The sequence below is a fragment of the Meleagris gallopavo genome, chromosome 10 (assembly GCF_905368555.1).
Source record: "Meleagris gallopavo chromosome 10, MGAL_WU_HG_1.1, whole genome shotgun sequence".
Classification (NCBI taxonomy): Eukaryota; Metazoa; Chordata; class Aves; order Galliformes; family Phasianidae; genus Meleagris; species Meleagris gallopavo.
The window spans coordinates 5,087,703-5,109,230 of record NC_139413.1 but is presented as its reverse complement, the minus strand read 5'-3'; the positions used below and the strand labels follow the sequence as shown (position 1 = coordinate 5,109,230).

At 50.9% G+C, this 21,528-nt stretch overlaps 1 long non-coding RNA gene across 1 annotated transcript in view; it reads right to left on the bottom strand.

Annotated features, from left to right (window-relative positions):
• Positions 1-1,157: 1,157 nt before the first annotated feature.
• LOC109369250 (uncharacterized) overlaps positions 1,158-21,528 on the bottom strand; it is a 71,915-nt gene continuing 51,544 nt past the window's right edge. The window contains exons 7-8 of the long non-coding RNA XR_014885320.1: positions 13,501-14,934; positions 1,158-1,518 (exon numbers count right to left, since the gene is read on the bottom strand). This is a non-coding gene — a long non-coding RNA (uncharacterized LOC109369250). The remainder of the gene's footprint in view (positions 1,519-13,500; positions 14,935-21,528) is intronic.

The window sequence follows — 21,528 nt, the reverse complement described above, 5'->3', positions numbered from 1 at the left end:
CCCCCTCCACATTGCCTATATCACTACGCAATACAATCACGAGCATCCACTCCACCACAGCAGAATTACTGCCAAAATCCACAGCAGTTGTTGGTCCAGTGATGTCTTGGAGCTGCCCTGAGGCCAACATGGTTTCTCAGTGATGCTTAGGTTGGGTGAAAGCAGGGTGAACATGAGCCCAAGATGCTCCTCCAGCCCAGATGGCCATGGCAGGACACGCGCCCTACCAACACAGCAGAAAGGTTAATGGGATCGCCTCCTTCCAACTCTGTCGTGGTAAACCTGGGATTTATAGCCACGCTAAAACACTGACCTCTATCTGTTTTATGCTGGTCATTAACTAAGATTATCTCACACCAGAGACTTGCTATACCAAAGAGCACTGACATCACTAACTGCTATTAAGTGCATTATACTTAAACTCCATAAAGGGGAGCAAAAAACCATTGTCAGCAGCATAGGAAAAAGGCACATTACCAGGCACGCTCGGATTTAAAAAATAAAAAAAAATATAGAAAGAAAAAAGAGCAGTTGCCTGCAGCTCTGTGTCTGGCATTTCACAAACACAATACTGAGAAAAATCCTTGAAAATGTTTTTGGGGCTCAGAAATCTCCCACGCAGACACCCAAGCACCACACAGCTGGGGATGATGGCCACAATGTGTCCCCAGGCCCCAGTGCCACAGGTGTCACGTGCATGGTCACAAGGAGTGCCCACATCCCCATGGCCCCTGTGTGCCTCCCCTGCTCCCTGGCTGTTTCTGGGCAGTGGCATATTTGTTGACTTGCTCTTTTGGTGACATCTTTTAATAAGGAAATGTGTCTCTTAGCAGCTTCTTGCCTAAGGCTGTGCTTAGTTAAAGTGTAAAATGTCAAACTTTAGCAAGGATGACAATAGCCCTGCTGGGCGAAGAAGAGCCAACCACTATATTATTAGCTACTCAGGGGAGAGGGGAGGAATACTGACCCATTCCATGGAGGAAAACACTGAAATCCCCACTTACCCATCCTCCCACATGAGCCCAGCGTCCAATCAGCCTCATGCACTTGGTCTTTCCAGCAGCCAAAGCTTGTGACTAAATCTCAACAGAACGCCACATCCCTCCTATCAGAGCAAACTCTAAAAGCAGATATGTATTTACACAAAATTACATGCGTGTATAGGAGGGCAAAGTGTCCTGTTCTCTCAGATTCTCCCCAGATTCCCCACACTGCTGCTGGTGAGCCTAGAGGGCAGATTGCCACAATCACCACCACGGCAGGCAATAGCCAGGGGTACGTGCAGGAAGAGACAAGTCCACCAAGGGCTGGTTTGCAGAGAGGAAGAAAGCTTTATCAGCCTTATGGGTCTTTGGGCAGCATTTCCACGTTGCTGGATGACTCACCCCTACTACATTTCCCTTCACATGCACTGACGTATGTAGGTGCAACCTTTTCATCTGGAGTGCACGTGGTGGGGACTTACTGATTGGTGGCTGGAGCTGCAGCAGGGCACAGTCACAAACTCAGTCCCAACATCTGGAAGAGAGAAGACTTCTAAGATTCGAGGATGGACAATGTTCACCTTACTCATCCCTCAGTTTTCCATACCAAGACCCTCGCACACAAATAACGATCAGAGTCCTCATCTGGATCAAATCCTAAACCCCAGCTAAGAGCAGCCCTCCTACCAGCTACGTGTAAGGAAGGAGATCTTTGGATGCACAGAGGTATGGAAAGAAGAAGGGGAGGTCTTTGCTATTCCATTATGCCACCATGTGCAAGCTCTTACGATTTAGGACCTCTGAGATGTTCCCTCCACTTGGCCCAAGTCAGGCCAAGAACACAAACCTGATGAGCCACAGCACCTTCCTTGCCCCACTGAGCACCCAAATCCACAGCAGGGTCACTGCTGGGTGCACCTCCAGCCCTCAGACCCATAGGAAAGAGCAGGGACTCCAGCAGAGCCCTGCTTAGTCCTCACTGCTGAGCAGAGACCAGAGATCACCAAACACCAATAACAAAACCTATATGTCTGTGTATGTGTGTGTGGTGCACACGTGGGTGTCGTGTTTTCCCAGCTAACACATGTCAGGATCTGTTTAAGCCTCGCTTTATGCTCAAATGTCACCCTGCCAGAACTCATTACGTCCCATTTATTAATTAATTAAAATATATTTATACAGAACAGGCTTTATGAGATGGAGATAAAAATAACGTTTTGAGAGCTGTCCCCCGGACGGGGCTGGTGCTCTCTGATGGCAGCAGCAAGGACAGTGGCCACAGCCTTCCCTGTCAAGTGCTGACTCGCAGGGAATTGATGATATGGAAATTTGGTAATTAAGGCTGGGGAGAAGTCGGAGGCAGCACTGGAGCTGGTGCTGGCCATGCGGCAAGGCAGGGTGGCAGCCCCACAACCTCATCTCTACCCTCGGCTGGTGGGGCGACCACAGCTCCATATTGCAGGGAAAACCCAGGGTAGGAGAGGAGGGGCAGGCAGCAGTTTGCTGTCAGTGTGCCACACGTCCCCTCAGCTCGGGGCTTTGCAACAGCATGGGAATGCTCAGCTCCCTGCTCAGGGTACAGAGGAAAGCTGGCTGTGCGTGGTGCCTTACTGGTATCAGCGCACAGTGGGGTTCCCCTTTGCTCCCCCACCTCCCCAGGCAGTGCCACCATTTTCTCCAGGCTTGCATTTGATGGAGACGGCAGAGTACCTTCTGTGGGCAGGGATGGAGGTGGCCCTGCATCACCCATGCGTCAACCACATGTTTTTGAGTGAAACTTCAACAAGAGCAGACAGAGCCCCCAGCACCTCCCAGCTCTGCACCAACTGGCCGCCATCCCCACAGGACACGGCCACACGGTTGTCTCAAGAGCAGAAGGCTCCAACACATGATCTGGTACCAGCTTGTGGTAGAAACCGGGTTCCTGTGCAGGGAGGTGGCAGGTTGGTAGCTAAAAACACAAAGAACAAAGAAGCACCATCTTCTCTATCCCCTAGATGGCCGGTCTTTCATTGCCATCTCCATCTCCAAGATGGCCTGTGCCACATCACCCAGCACAGAGACAGGGAATGCAACCCAGACCACCCAGACCCTCCACAAATGAGGACACTTCCATCCTCAGCGCTTCCCACCCTCAACCTCTGCACCCATATTCTGCCAACACACCTCTATTTCTTGGAAGGACCGAGTTCTCTCCTCTGAATGCGAGCCAGTGTGGCTCTGCTGACCTTGGAGGAACTCTGCCAGCTTACTCTGGCTGAAAACAGAACCATTTATTATTTAGATAAGAAATACACCTGCAGATATGAACATAAGTAAACCCACTCTACTTTTCTTACGTAAGCAAATACGTCTTAGCGGATCCTTACTGTATACTGGCCAGAGATGAGAGCAGGAAGAGCCTGCAGCTCTGTTGTTTTGTGGAAGCAGGGAAGAGAAAGCCTCACTCACAGAGGGGCACAGGCTCACAACAACATGGCATCAGCTGAGGACCTGGCCCTGTTGAACCCAGTCACCATTCAGAAACCAAGCCACAGTCACCTCTTCCATATAAGCATTCTCCAGCACTGATGGAATGTTGCACCCCAGGCCAGCACACATTCATCTATCCCAAATTTCCCACAGCCCAGCTCCCAGCCCACATTACCAACACTGCCTGTTCTCCCTCTTGCACCCAGCACTACCCACCAAATCTCAGCCCAGCGGTCCCTTTTTGCTGCACAGGGATCACGGCAAACCATCCGTCATCCCCTGGGCTGGCAAGGAAACCACACGCACGAGGGAAGAGCTTCCCTGACTCAAATGATTCTCATTTTTTGAAGGGCAAATTTCCTTAGCCTGCCCACTCAGTCTTGACAAGGACAGCAGGAGCCCCACCACATGAATACTAATGGCACCGGCAGCGGGGACACGTGGGGATGGGAGCACCGGGGCTGGGCACTGCTGGTGGAGCAGCAGGGGAAGAAGCAACCAAGGCACCCCAATATGGAGCATCAGGCCCCCCGTAGGATGCCCAGCCTGCAGGGACGATGCCAGCAGCTGGGGGTCCATTGAGTGCTTCAGGCATGCAGGACATGGGCATCACCAAGTGGAAAAGGGTTACATTCCCACCAGCACCATCCCTCGGCCTTGACCCCTTCTCCCCCCTACAAGCCACTGAGATGTCCCTCGTGCTGAATTCTTATTCAACTTCAAACTGACAAACTGTTTTTAATCTTTTCTTTCCATCCAGCTTGGAGATTGGGAAGCAAAAATCAATACGGGCTGGCAGGTGATCAAGCGGCTTGACAGCAGTGCTGCAGAGAGACACAGAGAGAGCAGAGGGAGGGCGAGGACAGGAGGGAAGACGGGGTGACCACGTGCTATGTTACTGGTTCTGGCTGTGAGCATCCTGTTCATCCCCATAAGTATGGGGCAGCTTAATGGCACCACTGACACCAATCAGGAGGAGAGGTGCCACCACACCTCACACCTCTTAGCCTCAATAGAGGAACTGGTCCCAGTCCCATTCCTTCCATTCCTTTCCTTCTATCCTGCCCCTGGGTTCCCAATCCCAGTCCTGGCCCTTCCCCCTCCATCCATCTCATAGGTCCCCCAGTCCTGTTCTCTCTCCTTCCACCCATCCCATGGGACCCCAATCCCAGTCTTTCCTCTTCCATTTGACCCACAGGTCCCCAATCCCTTCCTTTTCATTCATCCCACTCATGGGGGCCCCCGGTTCCTTCCCTTCCATCCTGCCCATGGCTCCCCAGTCCTGGTCTCCTCCTCCACCCTGCCTATGGATCCCCAGTCCCTTCCTCTGCATGGATCCAAGTGTTGGTCCCCTCCCTTCAATCTCATTCTGCCCCTGGGATGCTGTGCCCAGAGCTACAGAGGGAAGCAGTGGAGCACAAGGACGTGGGTGACACCCTCAGTGCCCAGTCAAGAACAAAACCTTCAGAGTCACCCTGAGGGAGCAGAAGCTCCATGCCCCGTGGGGTGGGATGCATGGGGAGCTGGCCTCTTCCATCCCCGCCTCGGCTGTCTCGCAGCATTTTCACAAGCAGCGGCTTCGCTCCAAGAGCCCCCGAGAACGGAGCTGACATTTGAAAGTGATCAGTTTAGGAACTTCCCCCCCCCTCGCTCCCCTTCGCATCCCCCCTTCCCGTTGTTGCCGCTCCTCCGAGCTTTCATCATCTAACTCGGTAAATCTCCAGGAAATACGGCTGTGTTTCTGTTGTCACTTCTGATCAGAGCCATGCCAGCGGGGTGGAGGAAGTGGGGGGAGCGCAGGGAGGGAGAGGAAAAAAGATCGCCTGAGGCCCCACACGGAGCCGGCATGCAAATGAATGCCAGCTCCGTAAAAATAGCCCCAGCAGTCACTTTTTATTACAACCAAATTATTGGACCTGGGTTACTGGGAGCTGGCAATGGGAAAGGCGAGGAAGGGAGGAAAGGGAGAAGAAGGGGGTCAGGCAGCATTTATTCTGATATTGGAACTTAGAGGGTGCCAAGTGGCATGCCACCCTCCTATAAAAGCAACTGTAGGGCTGGGCAATGAGGCTCCATCTCTGCACCCCAGTTTAGGGACACGATGCTCAGTGCTCCCTGCAGGTCCCCTACGCCTGCTGCTGTAGGAGCAGGACACCCAGGTGCCTTAAAGCAGGAGCGCCGTGCCACTCAAGCACAGGGTGAGTCACTATCTGGGTACCAGACAGAGAATTTGCTCTCTTTGCTAAGGCACTTATGGGTCCCATAAGCCCTGTGTCCTGAGCAGAGAGATGGCGGCATGAGTGCATGGTGGCATGGCACCAAGACAAGCAATGAAGACATCCTCAGAGGCTGCGTGTGCAGAAGGGATGCACATGCACAGCTCTGCCATCCCACACACCATTTTATCAGACCAGTATTTTTTACACGATCACAGGGCATGGCAGCAAGGTGCAGAGACAGTACTCCCAGCTAGGAGTGGGATCTGCCATCCTAGGAACACTTCTGTACTTGGTCTTCTTTCCTATTTCCCTTTTCCTCTATTTTTGCTGATATCCCAAAGCTCCCATTGGGAAAACATCCCAGCATTCCCAACAGAACTGCCACCAGCAATTGGAAAGACCACTAAGATCATCTAGTCCAACTGCTGACCCATTCCCATCGTGCCCACTAACCAAATCCCTCAGTGCCACATCTCCACGGTTCTTGAATATCTCCAGAAATGAGAGAAGCTCCTTTCCTCCAACGGCCTTCAGAGGAATGAAGCGTAGGGAAGAGTTCTGCTAATGGGCCTTCCTACTGGAAAGCCAGGTTTGGAGCTAATTTGGGAAAGGCCTGACTCACTGTTCTGAAATGCCCAGCACTCTCCTGCTGACGCTGCAGGGCAGATGAGATGCCAGGCAGCTCTGTTAGCACCTCTGTGGGACCGCCTCGCCATTAGAGGCATCTGAGCTGCAGAGCACGGAGGGAACGACATATGGGCAGGAGCTGGGGACTGCTTTCCCAGCCTCTCTTTTTAGACTGTAACTGCATTTGCAAGAGGATCCCAGAGCCGCAGTGCAGTTCTTATTCGGTGCTATTAAACTTCATTAACTGATATATAGTTTAGTGTTGACTCAACGACTCTTAAACCCTCTTCCGGGGGACTTCCCTGCACACGCTGTAAATTGCCAGTAACTGCCTTCCAGTGGGAGCAAGCTGCTCGAGCGGAGCATCCTGGGTCCCTCCTGCAGGCAAAAACCAAATGGATGGGAAAGGAAGAGGTCCCCAGCCCCTCAGCTTGATAAGGCTTGTGGGGAGAGCCCCCAAATCCATGGGTTTGGCCCCATGAAGGCACTCAGAGGCACAGGAGCCACTTGGCCAACTCTGCTCCAGATTTGCAGGAGCCTCCCCAGCACGTTCGAGATCCTCAGTGGAGGAAAACTCAAGAACAAAAATTCCTCTCCCGTTGATCAAAGCGCTCCTTTGCCACAGAATTGACAGCTCTGCTTCCAGCTGAATGCTTTCAAGGTTCGCATTGTCTTATGTAAACTGTAATCCAAAACGATCTCAAACCCAAAAAAAGCCCTCAGAACGCAAGCTTTTGGCTCTGAGACCAAGTGGGTCATTTTGGCAGCGGTTCCTTTTTAGCTTCTCCCCCCTCCCCCCTTCTCCTCCCTCCCCAAATTGCAACACGAACAAGCCCGACCTCCTTTCAGAGCTGCGACTTTGATGCTGTGTGCACGCAGATGGGACGCGTTGCTGCACATTCCGACACTCTGGGGTAGCTCTGCTCATGCAATTATTCAGATAATTTGCCAAAATTGGAGCAACTTTGCTTGCAAAGCATGGGCCCAGGCAGAGAGACAGCGCCCTGCCCACCGCGGCACAGGAAAGGCTGCAGCACGACTGGGTGATGGGCTCAGCACCAAGAATGCTTCAGGGACAGCTCTGTGCAGGCACAGGGGTGGCAAAGGGACAGCATCACACGCAGGGTAATAGCAGAGCTGTGTGAGTGGCAGGCAGCACCACTCCGGCCATAATTATCTCAGGCCACCATATCATCAGAGAGCACATTTCTGCTGAAATTATAACGTGTCTCCTTTGATTATGCTAATTGTTAATAAGGATTCTAATTTGGGCCTCATTTTTCACTGTTAGGAAATAAACAGCAGCCGCTTCGTCGTTTTCTCTACCATCCCCAGGATTCCTCCCACCAGTGCTAATTGAAACGTCCCCGCACCGCGCTGACATCGCTGTGCCCCTTGTCATAAAATCAATGGCTCTCCCGTGCCTGGCTCCTCTTGGGCCACAGGGCCCTTCTCCTGCTCACCGACTCCACCACTCACCAGGGTTAAGTCACCTCCTCACATTGCCCAGCTGCGCTGTCACAAGCATCCTTTGGAAAATGAACCACGCTAAGTGGACTTGATGGGGTTACACCACCTCCGTGATGGCCATTGCTGCCACAATGAAATGGAGCTGTAGTGACAGGGGGAGGTGCTGATCACAGTCCGTTTTAGATCACCTAGGGTGGTTTGGGTCTAAAGCATCTCACCAAGGCGGATGGAAAGTATCAGAGATGAATGGCACCAAGACAGAGCTCCCACCAACTGTGATGACCACGGAGCCATGAGAAACTATTGAATGCCTCAAAACAGCACCTCTCCTCCAAAGGAGCACCAGAGGAGGCTCCTGAAGGCACCTGGCCCACACCCAGGTTGATAGTTGGACCTGATTATCTTAGAGGTCTTTTGCAACCTTAATGATTCTACATCCAGGTCACTGCCAACAGCTGTGGGAAAGAGGTGGGAAGCAGCCCTTCTTCTTACAGTCCACCTGCTCCATCCTTTCATTAGGTTCCTCCAGACTAGACCAGAAGTCATGCCATGCAACAGGAGGTATATCTGTGTGCTCACTGCAGGCGATCCTATTGCAGTGACCAAAACTAAACTCCAGCACACAAGAAAGAGACGCCTCAAAACCTGGCACAAGGTCTCACTGCTGCCTGCAGCCCACAAAACACCAGCAGAAGCCTAGGGAGGAACCAAAAATGCAATAGGATCCTGGAACAACAAAGACCTGGGCATCATCTCTTGGCCCCACAACTAAACAGCATCCCACAGCAAACCCGCTCAGTCCGCCCCAGTGCCCCAATTACAGTTTGTGAGCTCAGGCAGATGTCTCAGAGGATGAGCATTCTCAGAGGGTAGTGAGGCACTGGCAGTGCTGACCAGAGCTGTGGGTGCCCCATCCCTGGAGGTACCCCAGGCCATGGATGGGCCCCAGGGAGCCTAAGCTGCTAGCCCACAGCAAGGGGGTGGAGTTCATTGATCCTCAAGGTCCCTTCACAACCTAAGCCATTCTATGATTTTACATCCCCACAGCTTTGCTGTCCTTAGGCCTGCCCAGAGAAGAGTGCCGGGCCAACAAGCACCCTAAGTCCACCTCCATCCCTTTTATCTCCTCCCCCTCCTTCCTCCCAGCTGCACCACACTCAGCTGCAACACCTCACTTCATTCCCAATTACAGTGCAGGTGATGCCCTCCACTCTCTGGCCGCCTGCAAGCCCAGACTGCTTTCCCTTGCCCTGAAGAAGACACCACCAATTGGGGTTGGGTGGCCCCAAAAAACACCACAAGAGCCCTGGCTTCTATGGAGAGAGGAGGGCGGGGGAAGGAAAGAGAAGGAATGGGGCAGGTTGGGCAGAGAGAGAGTTGATGCAAAAGCCATTGTCTGGGAGCCACAAGCATCCTGCTGGTTGCAGCCCTGTCAGCCCTGGTCAGAGCAAGAAGGAGATGCCGGTCCTGGGGCGCATTGCTTTTGCATCCCCCCCTGCCATGCCACCACCAGCAGCACTGACAGCCAGAAGGATTGCTCATTTCCCACAGTCCCACAAGGTAAATTAAAAAAAGGAAAAGTCAAAGCTGTCTCTGCCTGCTCGCACTTGGGGAGTCCCAACTCAATACATCTTGGTTACTCAGAAAAGATGCTTATTAATAAGTGAGGAAGGCAAACTTAGTTCTGCAGGCTGTGGGGTCACCAGTACAGGCAGTGCTTGCTTTGTAAAACATCGTTGGATCAGAGGTCTGAACAGAGACCGAGGCACAGAATCAAGGTGGGAAAAGACCTCTCAGATCCCCAAGTCCAACCCCAGCCCAACACCACGTGTGCTGCCCGCATCCTTCAGTGCCACACCTCCACAGTTCTGTAACACCTCCAGGGATGGTGACTCCAAACACTTCCCCCAAATAACTCACACAGACAATCTTGCCACATGTAAAGCTGCAAACATGTGCAAGTGCTGGCACGATAAAACCAGCATTTGCTTCCCTCTGCTACGTGACACCCATCGCGTGAACACAGCCTCCCAGGCTAGCACAAATATGGCAAAAATGTAAAGCTAGCTGCAAGCCAGGCACGAGAAAGGCTGCAGCCACAACCCATGGAAAGTCTGTGAAATTGTATCCACCGCAAAACTCTGTTTGCAGGCTGACTTCAAGGCAGCAGAGCCTGCACAAGTCACACTGGTGGCCATGTGCCTTTTCTTCAAGCAAGGATTTCCTGCTGTTTTCTAACCTCAAGGCAAAAGAGAAAACATCCATCCTTTCACCAGCTTTATTTCCATTCCAGATGAAGGGCTGATCTCCTCCTCTCCCTTTTCTTCAGTCTCTCTGAGTGTCACGAGGCATCCCCGAAGCGCTGCCTTGTGCTAGTGGGGAGGCACCTGGCTTCATGCTCAGCAGGGACAACCCCGTTGAAAGCTACTTTATTTCCCCGAATCATTCAGCATGGCATGCCCCCAGCCCATGGGGCTGTTCCCACCTCTTTACACCACATCTGGACGTGAATTGTCACGGCCACTGCCTGCAGGGACTCAGGTTGGGCCAATATCACCAGGCAGAAATGGAACCAGCAGCACACAGCCCAATGCGCAGACCCTTCTGTGCTCCTAGAAACCCTTTCTATGATAGAAACGGGTGTTCCAAAACATTTATGGCTCACACCTGCCCCTTGCCCACCGGCTTCCTCCGGTGTTGATTACTTTCCCTCCACCGCACACCGCTCCGCAGCACAGCAAAACACATCCAAATCGCTGAGGCTGTGCTTTTCATGACACCGCTGCCTGCCTCATTTCTTTCCCGTCCTCTCACTTTTGTGAAGGTTAAAGGCATCCTTCCTCGGCGCCTGTCAGCCTGTTATCTGGGCTGGAACCAGCTACCCGAGCTCCACCAGGAATATTTTATGCAGATTCCCCACTGCACCTCGGATGGTTCATCAGTAACCATCCTACAACCAGCAACACCTGGCTTTACCTCCCTGATCCCCAGCTGAGTGTGTGTGCACCCAGCATCCCCCCAGCCACCACTGTGATTTTAGAGGGGGAAGGAGAACAGCTGGATCCTTCAGACAGCAGCTAGAAAAATGCCATCTTTTAATTTGTGAGCAGAGCGTAGAGAGCACAAGGATAAATGGGAGCCCCCAGGGTGGCATATTTACAAGTCCCCCCGCTGGCTGTTGGAGCCCTTTAACCAACACGTGAGAGAGCATTCCCGTTTGGGGCTCAGAAGCATGCTCACCTCCTGCGATGCTTCGGGAGCAGATGAATCCAGGCAATGCAGCCCATCCTCGGTGAACATCAGGACTTCTGTGCTCATCTCCATGCCTAGGCTTAAGCTGCATGCCTAGGAAAGCCTGCACTCCTTTGGCCACGCTCCACTGAGACACTAAATCCAATTTTATGGCACCCAGTCCCAGCTGGGAAACAACACCGGAGAGAGAGAAACTCTTTCTGCTGCCTTGCAGGGTCTCCGAAGGGGCCATGGAGACTTTTTGCTGAATCAGGTACTGCTTTGTGCTCCCGCCGCTGGCAGGCAGCCAGCTGCACACCATATTGCATGAGCCGGGTAATTTGGCAAAAGCGCGATCATGTGCTCACCCCCGATTCAGACCCAACTCATCCCATGGGGTGAGCGGGTAATGCGCAGATCTGGTATTAATTAAGGGGAAACCACAGCTGGAGGCAGCGATCTGTCATCCTCCCTTGGATGCAGCTTGTGGCTGCTAATGGCTCCCCAGTTTGGGTGCAGTGATCCCCCAGCTCTGTGTGCTGGACCAAAGATGCTTCATCTCCAGATCTGTGCATGCCTCCATCTGAAGGTGTTGGTCGGGCTCCTACAGGATGGATTTCTGCTCCTGGCCAGAAGCAGGCACACCGAGCAGTGAGCTCATGCCCAGATCTCCATCCACAGCACAGCATTTCCAGTGGAGATAGAGCTTTTGGAGAATATCTCCTCTGCTCCAGAGGAAAAGGCGGTGCTGGTACCCAGGATGCCAGAAATGAAGCAATTTACTGAGTCAATTGTCTTTTTTCCAAGGACAAACATGTGTGACAGAAGATCTCCAGATCTGCTGGCACGCAGCAAGCTCTGGGCCACCAGCCCTCTCCCTGTCTCAATTCATCTGTCAATAAACCACCGTGCCCATTGAGGCTGGAGAAATGGAAAGGGATGCTTGTGCTCCACCCACTAAGATTAAACCCCATGTTGCCAAACAACGCTGACCCAAGCCTTCTTGCTAGAAGTGCCAATATCTCCACTCTTAATGCCTTCCTAAGTGAAGCATGAGGGGCAATTAACTGCAGGGACATTATTTGGTCCATAAAGATCCTGACAGAGGTGATGTGAGCAAGGCAGGACCTCCCTTTGGGCTGGAAGTTCACACCCCTCCCTGCTCCATGATTTGTCCAGCAGAAAAACCACACAGTGCCAAAACAAAGAGCAAATTCCCTCTAACACAGAGGGAAGAAGTTAACTGTTCACTTAGAGGAATCTGCTAATGGTGTTTACACCACATCCCCACATGGGACAGCCCTTACCCTGCAGTATGTGCTACCACAGGGTGATGCTGACAATAATCCCTAACCAAAGGGATGCCTTCTGTAGTACAGAAGAGGAGCAAGGTGTGAGAATAGGGAGGACATCTGCCTTTGTCCATAACCAACATCCCAGGCTCTGCCCTTTCCTCTGCTGAGTGCCTGGGAGAACAACCGGGAGCGGACCTTTGTGAGCACACAGCAAACCAGCTAATTTAAAACAATTATGCAACAGCTAATTAAAACCATCTCCGTGTCCTAGAAAGGCGGCAGGCCAGGTACCCAGCATGAAGTGCTGGGCTTGGCAGGGCAGCATCTTGGAGCCCTCTGTCCCACGTGGGTCCCATCCCGAGGTTCCCTGCCCGCTTTCGCGCCGCACGTACCTGAGGCACCGGCTGTGCTTTATGAAGGCTAAAATTTTCAACTGGTTGTGTCTTTCCATGCAAACTCATTAGACACTATTTACACCCGCTGCAGCTGTGCAGAGAGAGGTTTTGAACTCTGGCATTCTACAGTAGGCTTTGTTTCTCATTTACATTTGCATATTAAAGTGTTTGCCTGAAATAGGCTATTGAAATTAATTCAGGATTAATTGGTGTCTTTATCTCATTAGGACAATCTAATTTAAGGATGATGAAATTGTTTAGCCTCCCGTTTGCATAATTAGATTGCTTTGAATTGCTGTCATTATTGTGCTCTTTAGCATCATCTGTAGGCCTCAAACAGACAAGAGTTTCAACCTCATAAAGACCAATCATGTGTTACAGCAGAGAGCTGTTAACCCCTTTTAACCCAAACTCCCTCCAAAGTGCTGCCACACAATGGAGCGACCAATGTGTGACACAGCAGGGGCACCAAGGTCCCTTACTTCCTGTAGGGCTGCATCCCTTCCTTCCCTATACATGCTTGGGATGGCAAGGCGATGGCCCTGTGTCACCTGGCGTTCCATCAGGGAGGACAGTAGCTCCCCTGTATGTGGTGAGGCCGAGCAGAGCCACATGTGTTTGCCCTCCCCCTCATGTCACTGAAAGGGGCTGGTGGATATGTGTCCAAGGATCCCATCCCACCCTTGAGAAACCCCTTGGGCCGATGACTAAGACCTCCAGAGACAGCTGGCTTCCCCTCCATTGTTGCCAGCTAGAAGGGATGCTCATGGCCACAAGCACTGCAGTGTTGTCCCCTCCAAGCACTCACCAAGATCCATCTTCTTCTCTTCTAATCTGGAGGCTGTTCCTGAACCTCCAAGCAAGGAGTGGCCACCTGGGATCAACTTGCAGCTCTGGAGTCTTGTATCAAAATGCTCCTCATTCTTTTTCTTCAAATAGGTCCTCTCTCTCTTCCATGCAGCCCACCCATGTGCACACTCCTATCACTTGTCTGTGCCCAGGCAAGAGTGCATGTAGGTTTATGAGGAGGTGCCACCATTGCCCATGTGATCCAGGGAAAAACAAAGGAACAGAAAAGTGGCACCAAGGCCATGCCTTCATATGGAGTCATCTTTCATCCTAGACTCACCCTATGATGCAAGGGTTGGCTTGATGCCATGAGGCAGAGATGGAGCCATGCCAGTCTCACACAGGGCTCAGCCTTATCCCTGGGACCTCCAGAGGCTTCCAGAAGAAGACAGAGAGAAAGCCTCCACAGGATGGTTGTGCCCAGGGACTGCCATCAGGGTGTGTTTCCCAGATGTTTAGTACATATCCCAAAACATCACAAGAATGTTGCAGGGGTAGCATCTGCCATGCATTGGCCGAAAGTTGTCCTGAGGACCATTGCAGCCCATGTTCCCTTCTCAGCACTTTTCAACCCACTCAGGGGATGTAGGCATTCAAAGTCATGGAAATGAGTATCTCGAGTCAACACCAGCTCCCAGCAGAGGGTACTGCTTCAGCATCCTGAGCTAAGACCTCACATCCCTGTGGGTCTCTCCATCAGGAACCAAACTGCTCATCCATACAGAACACGTGTCTCAGAAGTATTTGTACACGATAAAGCATCACACTGCATTGTGACCGGCTTCCTTGCTAGCAAGAAGGACCGCGGCCTTGAACGTCCCCCCTGCGCTAGGCCGAACTCGCTTTCCAGATGGCCGCCAGAAGCCGATAGACACCAAAGAGCCTGTAGTCGCTCCCAGGACGCCGAGAGCAGGCCGGGGGTCGGGATGGCAGCTCTGCAGGTGCTCTCGGGGACGCTCCCCGTCTGTGCTGGCCCGGCGCGAGGCGAGAGACCTGCTTCTCATTAGCAGGCGGCTGGCTCCGGCGGCGGGGGCTGCGCCAGGCAGGCTGCTTCGCCAGTCGCTTCACGTAGCTGAACATCTGGTTGTGTCTCATCACCGTGCAAATTTATGACCCTGGAAACAACATGTTGATGATGTGCTGGGAAGGGGAGCCGGAGCTGTGATCCCCGCGTCCGAGCGGGGACATGGGGATCACTACCCGAGGACGTCAGCATTGGAGGGGTGAGGATGGGCAGACCCGTGGGATGGAGCGCCTGGTGATGCAGCACGGTGACGTTTTTCCCTCGATCTCTTTCTCTTCTGGGAAAAAATGCAAATTCAGCACCATCCAACTTCATACAACTTCATCTCGGGGAATTGCTGACTTCCAAACCAGCCAACAGACAGGAAACCTGTGAGGAAAAAAAAAAAAATGTTTCATTTGAATGCTTTAGAAAGGAACATTTCCATTTGCAGTGACTAGTCAGTCACACTTTCCACTTTATGGTTAAAATTATAGAGACATTTAAAACGATTTGAAACGAAAATGACAGACTGCATTTCAGGTCCTCTAAAGAGAGTTTTGTTTGCCTAGAATGAGTAAATGTTTAAGTATTTTTTCCAAAGATCAACTATACCAGTTGAGTGGGAACAGAGCATAAACTTGTTTGCAGGCTCACACCAAAGGTTTGCAGGTTCACACCTCAGAGAAGGTTCAGAGTGGTATCGGAGGGTGGTGGGCATGGAGCAGCCTCCTCAGGACAGTGATCATGGCACCAAGCTGCTAGAGTTCATGAAGCATATGGCCAACGCTCTCAGACATACGGTTGGATTTTGGGGTGGTCCTCTATGAAGCCAGGCATTGGACCTCATGATCCTCATGGGTTCTTTCTAACTTGAGATATTCTACAAAATATATATTCTACGAAATTTTAAGAAAATGTTTGCAATTTAGCCCAAGCAAGGGGTTTTACTTTAGTCAGCTTTGTTTTGTTGAAGTTGCAGCAGGAAAGAAAGAAATCCAGCTCTTGACATCATGGTTAGGCAACCAAAGATGAAAAACCCCTGTAAGAGGAAAGTTGTAGTATGGAACAACTACATTAAGTTATGCACAGCTTTCAATTTTGCAGGTATTATGTGGAACCTTCGTACTACTACCAGGCTCCTTAATACATTCATAGAATCATGGAATCTTTATGGTTGGAAAAGATTTCTAAGATCACCAAGTCCAACCATCCACCCATCCCCACTATGCCCACTAACAAGGCAAGAAGAGAGTTTTCTTCAGTCTCAAGAATTTAAAAGAAAAATGGAAAAAAAAAAAAACAGTTTAAAAGCAAAAAGTCTTTTCAAATTAGAAAAATCAGATAGTGGCCTTGAGAGATGCCAAAGCAAAGATGCAGGACTTGTTCTAAACTCATGCATACCTGCACATACATGTACTGACATATATATACGTACGCTTCTCCCCCAGGAAAATGAGTCCAGCAAACCCATTGGATCGAGGAGACCTCCCAGGTCATTGGTGATGAGCACCGGGAAATTGATCTCCAGTTGTTCCCAAACTTCCCCATCTCTCCTCACTGTGAGACGTGGGGGCTGTGTCAGCAGCTCTGACAGCAGCAGCTGTTCTCACCACTGGCTGGAGCTGAACCAGCCCCCTGGCTCAGGCACATGCCCATGGACCACGGACACATCTATCCTTCCCAACCATGTGCCCCAGCGGGGTCCCAGCCCCACAGCACCAGGAGAGCAGCCCCAGTGCGTGGCACAGAACTCCTGACCCATGTAGGTTATCAGTGCCATCACCACCCAGCCCGGGTTTCCCACTGCCAATCAGGCCTCTCCTTTGATCAGTGTTATAATCAGATACAGCACTCCAGCATGGATTATTAAGTTTTAACAGTTGACACATCATTTCTGATACCATAATCTGGCAGCACTTTACAATAAGTGACAGGTCCTCACTAATTCCTTTTGTATTCACTGTAGCAACGTTAATCATGAGTGATGAACTTTGCGTATTCATATGGATGTAATTGGCAGTTCCCAAGGACTGAGACTGTAATTTAGCTTTAACCTAATGGGCACTGATTGTAACAATAAGTAATTATGTCAGCTAAATGCAGTGTTGATGGCAATTGATGACAGCAGCGAAAGCCACGACACCATTTTGGATCTAAGCTTGGAGTAGTCATTTGTAAAGCTGTAATGCCAAGATGAGGAACAATGTGTCCTCTCCTGTGTCTCCTATCATCCAGCTACCTTTAGGCTGATGAGGACAGCCCCAGCTGTGACAAGCACCAACAGCACAGTTTCACTGCATGGCAACCAATCTCAGGGTAGCCTGCATGCCCACAGCCTAAGTACATCCATAGAAAGATGCTCTTCTTTCATATGGAATGACCTCTCTTTTGGCTAGAGAGGAAGGCAAGGCCAGGATATCTTTAAGCCAGTATGTTTGGATTTGTATTTCTTTCTTTAGAATGGGGGAGCATGGCAAAGTCATAGTAATAATCATGTTAATGACAGTAATAAGGCTGTAAGTGCTCATGTCATCTTGAAAAAGTGATTTGTGCTGCCAATAAGAATCCTGTTTTGCTTTAATCATTAATGTGGTCCAAAACGCCTGGAAAATACAGAATACATACCATGAAATAGAAAGGACACCCTGCTTCCACAAGGCAACATCCCTGCTTCTGCCAGGCTGCAAGGGGAGAGCCACCTCCCATGATCTGAGCAGGACCTGCAGGAAGCCAGCAGCAAGAGAAGCAAAAACTGACAGAACAAGTTGGGTGCTGTACTTATTTTTTTTTTTCCAACATTTTCCTGAATTCCATGGCTTTCTTTTTCTTTTGGCACTATGGCTATAGAAGTCAAGAGCAAGAGAGTCCCTACTGACCCTGACAGGTCACAAGGCTGCCCTCATCAACACAAGAAGGTCGTGGGGAGGTGAGAAAGGGATGCTATGAACTGGGGGCAGTTGGGTGAGCCCAAAGCGGCAGCGCTGTGTCTGGTCCTGCTGCAGGCTCACCTGTTACAGCAGCATCTGCAGCCGCCTCAGCCAGGTAAGACGTCAGATTTACAAGTGTCTTTAAATGAGTGCCAGCCCCCTTTGAGATGCTACCTGCAGCCCGATGCTTCTGACAGCACCTGCGGGCTCATCCCGCTGCCTGCAGCCAGCAGAGCCTGACGGGTCCGTGTCCATCCCAAAGCTCTCAACGCTGCTTGCTTTGCCATGGTGACACTGCCCGGCCAGCACGGTGCGGAGGGGGGGGCCAATTAATGTTCATCACTGCCCAGGCGCAGGCCAGGCCGATGTCAGAGCAAACAGTGATGGCTCCGACACTATACCCGGTGCTTGGGGTGATTGGCAGCCTGCAGCCAGTAGTGCCAAAAGCATTAGCCCCCCTGCAATCAGCAGCACTGCAGCGTGTCCTCCAATGGGAGGAGATGGCAGCCTCCTGACCAGGTGCCGAGCACCAGGTAGGTTCTATGCCCAGCTGAGGGGCTCTGCAGAGCCTGTCCAGCAGATCTTGACTGACAGCGGCCTCCGAGATCTGCAGTAATGGCACCGGCTTGTCACACGCTGCACTGTCCTCACCCTGCAGCTGATGTGACAGCCCCAAGCAATGAAGTACCCACCATGTCCCAGTGCCTCTCATCCAAAAGTGACAAGGGAAACACGATAAAGGTCAAGGCCAAATCCTTCACAGAGAACTGCTGGCTTGAGCTGGCTTAGGATGTCCATATGTTGTTACCAATAAAGTCTTGCAGAGCACTCTGCACATCCTCAATCATAGGGAATGTGATAGGACAAGGGGGAATGGTTTTAAACTGAGACAGGGGAGGTTTAGGTTAGATACTAGGAAGAAGTTTTTCACTCAGAGGATGGTGATGCACTGGAACAGGTTGCCCAAGGAGGTTGTGGATGCCTCATCCCTGCAGGCATTCAAGGCCAGGCTGGATGTGGCTCTGGGCAGCCTGGTCTGCTGGTTGGCGACCTGCACATAGCAGGGGGTTGGAATTAGATGAACATTGTGGTCTTTTTCAACCCAGGCCATTCTATGATTCTATGACTCTATAAATCAGAGCCCTGTGCTGTCTCCTCACTGCCCAGGCTCCTTCCCTTGCTCTTTGGGAGGGGAAACTGAGGCATGGCTCAGCCAACGCCAGCACACAAGTGGAGCAGTGGTGGGAGCGCATCAGGGCAAGCAGGGCATGAGGGCATCTCCTGGCCACCCAGAGGGCTTCAAACAGCAAACAGCAAGCCTTGCCCGCACCATGAGCCCTTCTTGGTGCTTTTGCTGATTGTAAACCCCTCCCCACTACCACATCCAGGCTCTCATTATTGACCTGAATTTCTCTTTCACATCAAATGGGAGCAGCGGGCGCAGATTTAGGCTAGCTCTAGGCTCTCTCATCCCTGTTTCTGCCTGTGCCTGCTTTAGCTCCCAGCCTGGTAGGGCTCTGAGGATTTCTGTTTTCTCACAGGTCAGTAGCAAGCCATCACTTGGTGCCTGGAGGAGAGAGTTGGATTTCCATCACAGCATTGCCTGTTTCTCATTCCATCTCAAGCCCTGAACTTCTGCTGTACTTCTTCAAACCTCAGGAGTATGTATTTGATGGCCAAGGAAAGAGTGCATACTGAAAATTCAGCCTCTAAAAGGAGCACAGAAGGACAGAAGAAGGTCAGAACATGGGATGAGAAAGTGCCCCTTCCCCCTCAGCACATCATCACAATCATGCAGGAGCTGTGCTGGGTACTGCTTAGGATAAATAAAGGACTTGAATCTCTGGAGCAAGAATTCACATAAAAAAATGGAAGCTGGAAAGAGCTCCAAGGCAAAGCGTGTCATTCACTTCAAGCCTTCATCTCTTGCTTTCTCTTCCCTACTGCCGTGCAAGATTTCTCCCAGCTGACAAACCTCAGGGCCAGGGCAGAGGTGTGAGATGGCAGTGGGTTTCCAGCAAGGGGATGCTCCTCTGGAATGGGGCACGCAGCTGAAGCACCGTCAGGAGAGACAAAGGCGCCTGGCAAACTTTGAGAAATGCCTCTCATTATTTACAGAATGACACAGGAAAACTTCAGACTGAAACAAGAAAGGCAATTAGTTTCCTGTACGGAAACAAAGAGACATCTGTGCCAAGTATGCTAACATATACACAGGGGGCAGGTATACAGTACATGAGGAATTTCTTCCAGCTGCAAATCCACCCCCAAATTCTCAAGTCAATCTTGAGTATTACGACACTCAGCAATCCTCTTAAAAGTGTCCAGATGCTTTAATAACTTAATTCTCATCTTCTCAACCACCACTTTTCATTTAACTGCTGAAGCACTGGAAGGAGACAAAGGGGTCAGGACTGAAGAGTCGTGCTCTGTTTGAAAGTCAAAGAAGCCCAGTCTGGTTCCATTGGTGCCAAAGCCATTGTGGGTTTTGCAAAGTGTAGCATGCACTCTGGACATAGAGATTGTGAATGTGAAATGCACAAAGCACTTGCTCCCCTGCCAGCCCTGCTCCCGACGCATTGCTCCAGGCTTCCCATCTCTGCCAGCCACCTTTTAGACAACATTTTCTTGAGAATGTTTTAAACAAGAGAGGAAATTTTGGTGACACTTTAATACATAAAGTGCTTCTTATTTTCTCGATGCCAAGGAGTGGTGCTTTCTAACACACTTTCTGAGTTAACATCAGGTGTTAAACAGACGCATGCATTGTTTGAGCAGGAGCCCACGTTTTATAATAGGCTTTCTATCTAACAGCTTGATATAGCCTCTTCCATTAAGCATTTATTGCTAATGCATTGTAAAGTGTAACACGCTATATATGCTATTAAAGAATGAAGCTGCCATGTACTCACCCCTTAATAACGAGCCACTTACGAATGAGAACCTTGGGCTAAAGAGTTGTGAATTAAGTTTCATCTCAAGGAGATCATCCAGCACTCTGCCAGGTTATTGTGGTGGGCCGACATGGGGAGGGCTCAGACCTGAGTCCACTGAGGAAAAGCTCCTCGACTTTGCTTTGGAGAAGACCTCGGTGAAAACACTGCCCTTCAGCAAGAGTGTGGTTCAATACCTCCTGGAGATCATAGAACCATGGAACATCCTGAGTTGGAAGGGATCCACATGGATAACCAAGTCCAGCTCCTGGATCCACACAGAACCACTCAAAATTCAAACTCTGAAAGTGTTGTCCAAGCACTCCGTGAGCACCTGTGGAGCTCAGTGCTGTGCCTACTGCCCTGGGCAGCCTGTTCCATGCCCACTGCCCTCTGGTTTCCTAACACCAACCTTGACCCTCCCCTGATACAGCTCCACGCCGTTCCCTGGGGTCTACAGCTTGATCACGCACAGCCAAGGCTGGTATTTCAGGCAGGGTTCATCATAAAGATGGAAGAAGTGGCTGTCACCATGCTGGGTCACACCAAAACTGAATAAAGAACAGCCCCCAGATTGCAAATTAGGAACCTGAGATCAGAGCCATCACAGCAATGTGCCCTCAGTCCTTCCAACCACAGCTACAGAGGGGTGGTGGGAGGAGACCCCATGGGATGGGACACACATGGTCCTGGACTCTCTAGGACCCTGGGTCCCACCATCCCTAAGATGGCCTTAACAAATCCAGTGGCTGCATCACCAGCTCGACTCCTTCTTCTGAGGGACTCCCAGATCACCACTTGCCCTGGTTATTGACTTTCTAATAATTCTATATTAAACCCAATAATTAGAAACCCTTTTAGATGAGATACAGCTCCATCTGAGCATTATCATAATTTTTTTCCTTACTATGCAACAAAAAAAGCCATTAACCTCTTTAAAACATGGAGTAACCTCCCTTCTCGTGGCAAGCAGCAAGTTTTCTATACAATCTTTTCCTGGATAAGCGAGCACTGGGCACGAGGAGCAGTGACCTAACACCAAAGGGTCAGGCACAAAGGCAAGCGGCTTCAAGGCTGCTCCTTTGGAAATAGAAATCATCTCCATCTCTTCCCTCCTGCTA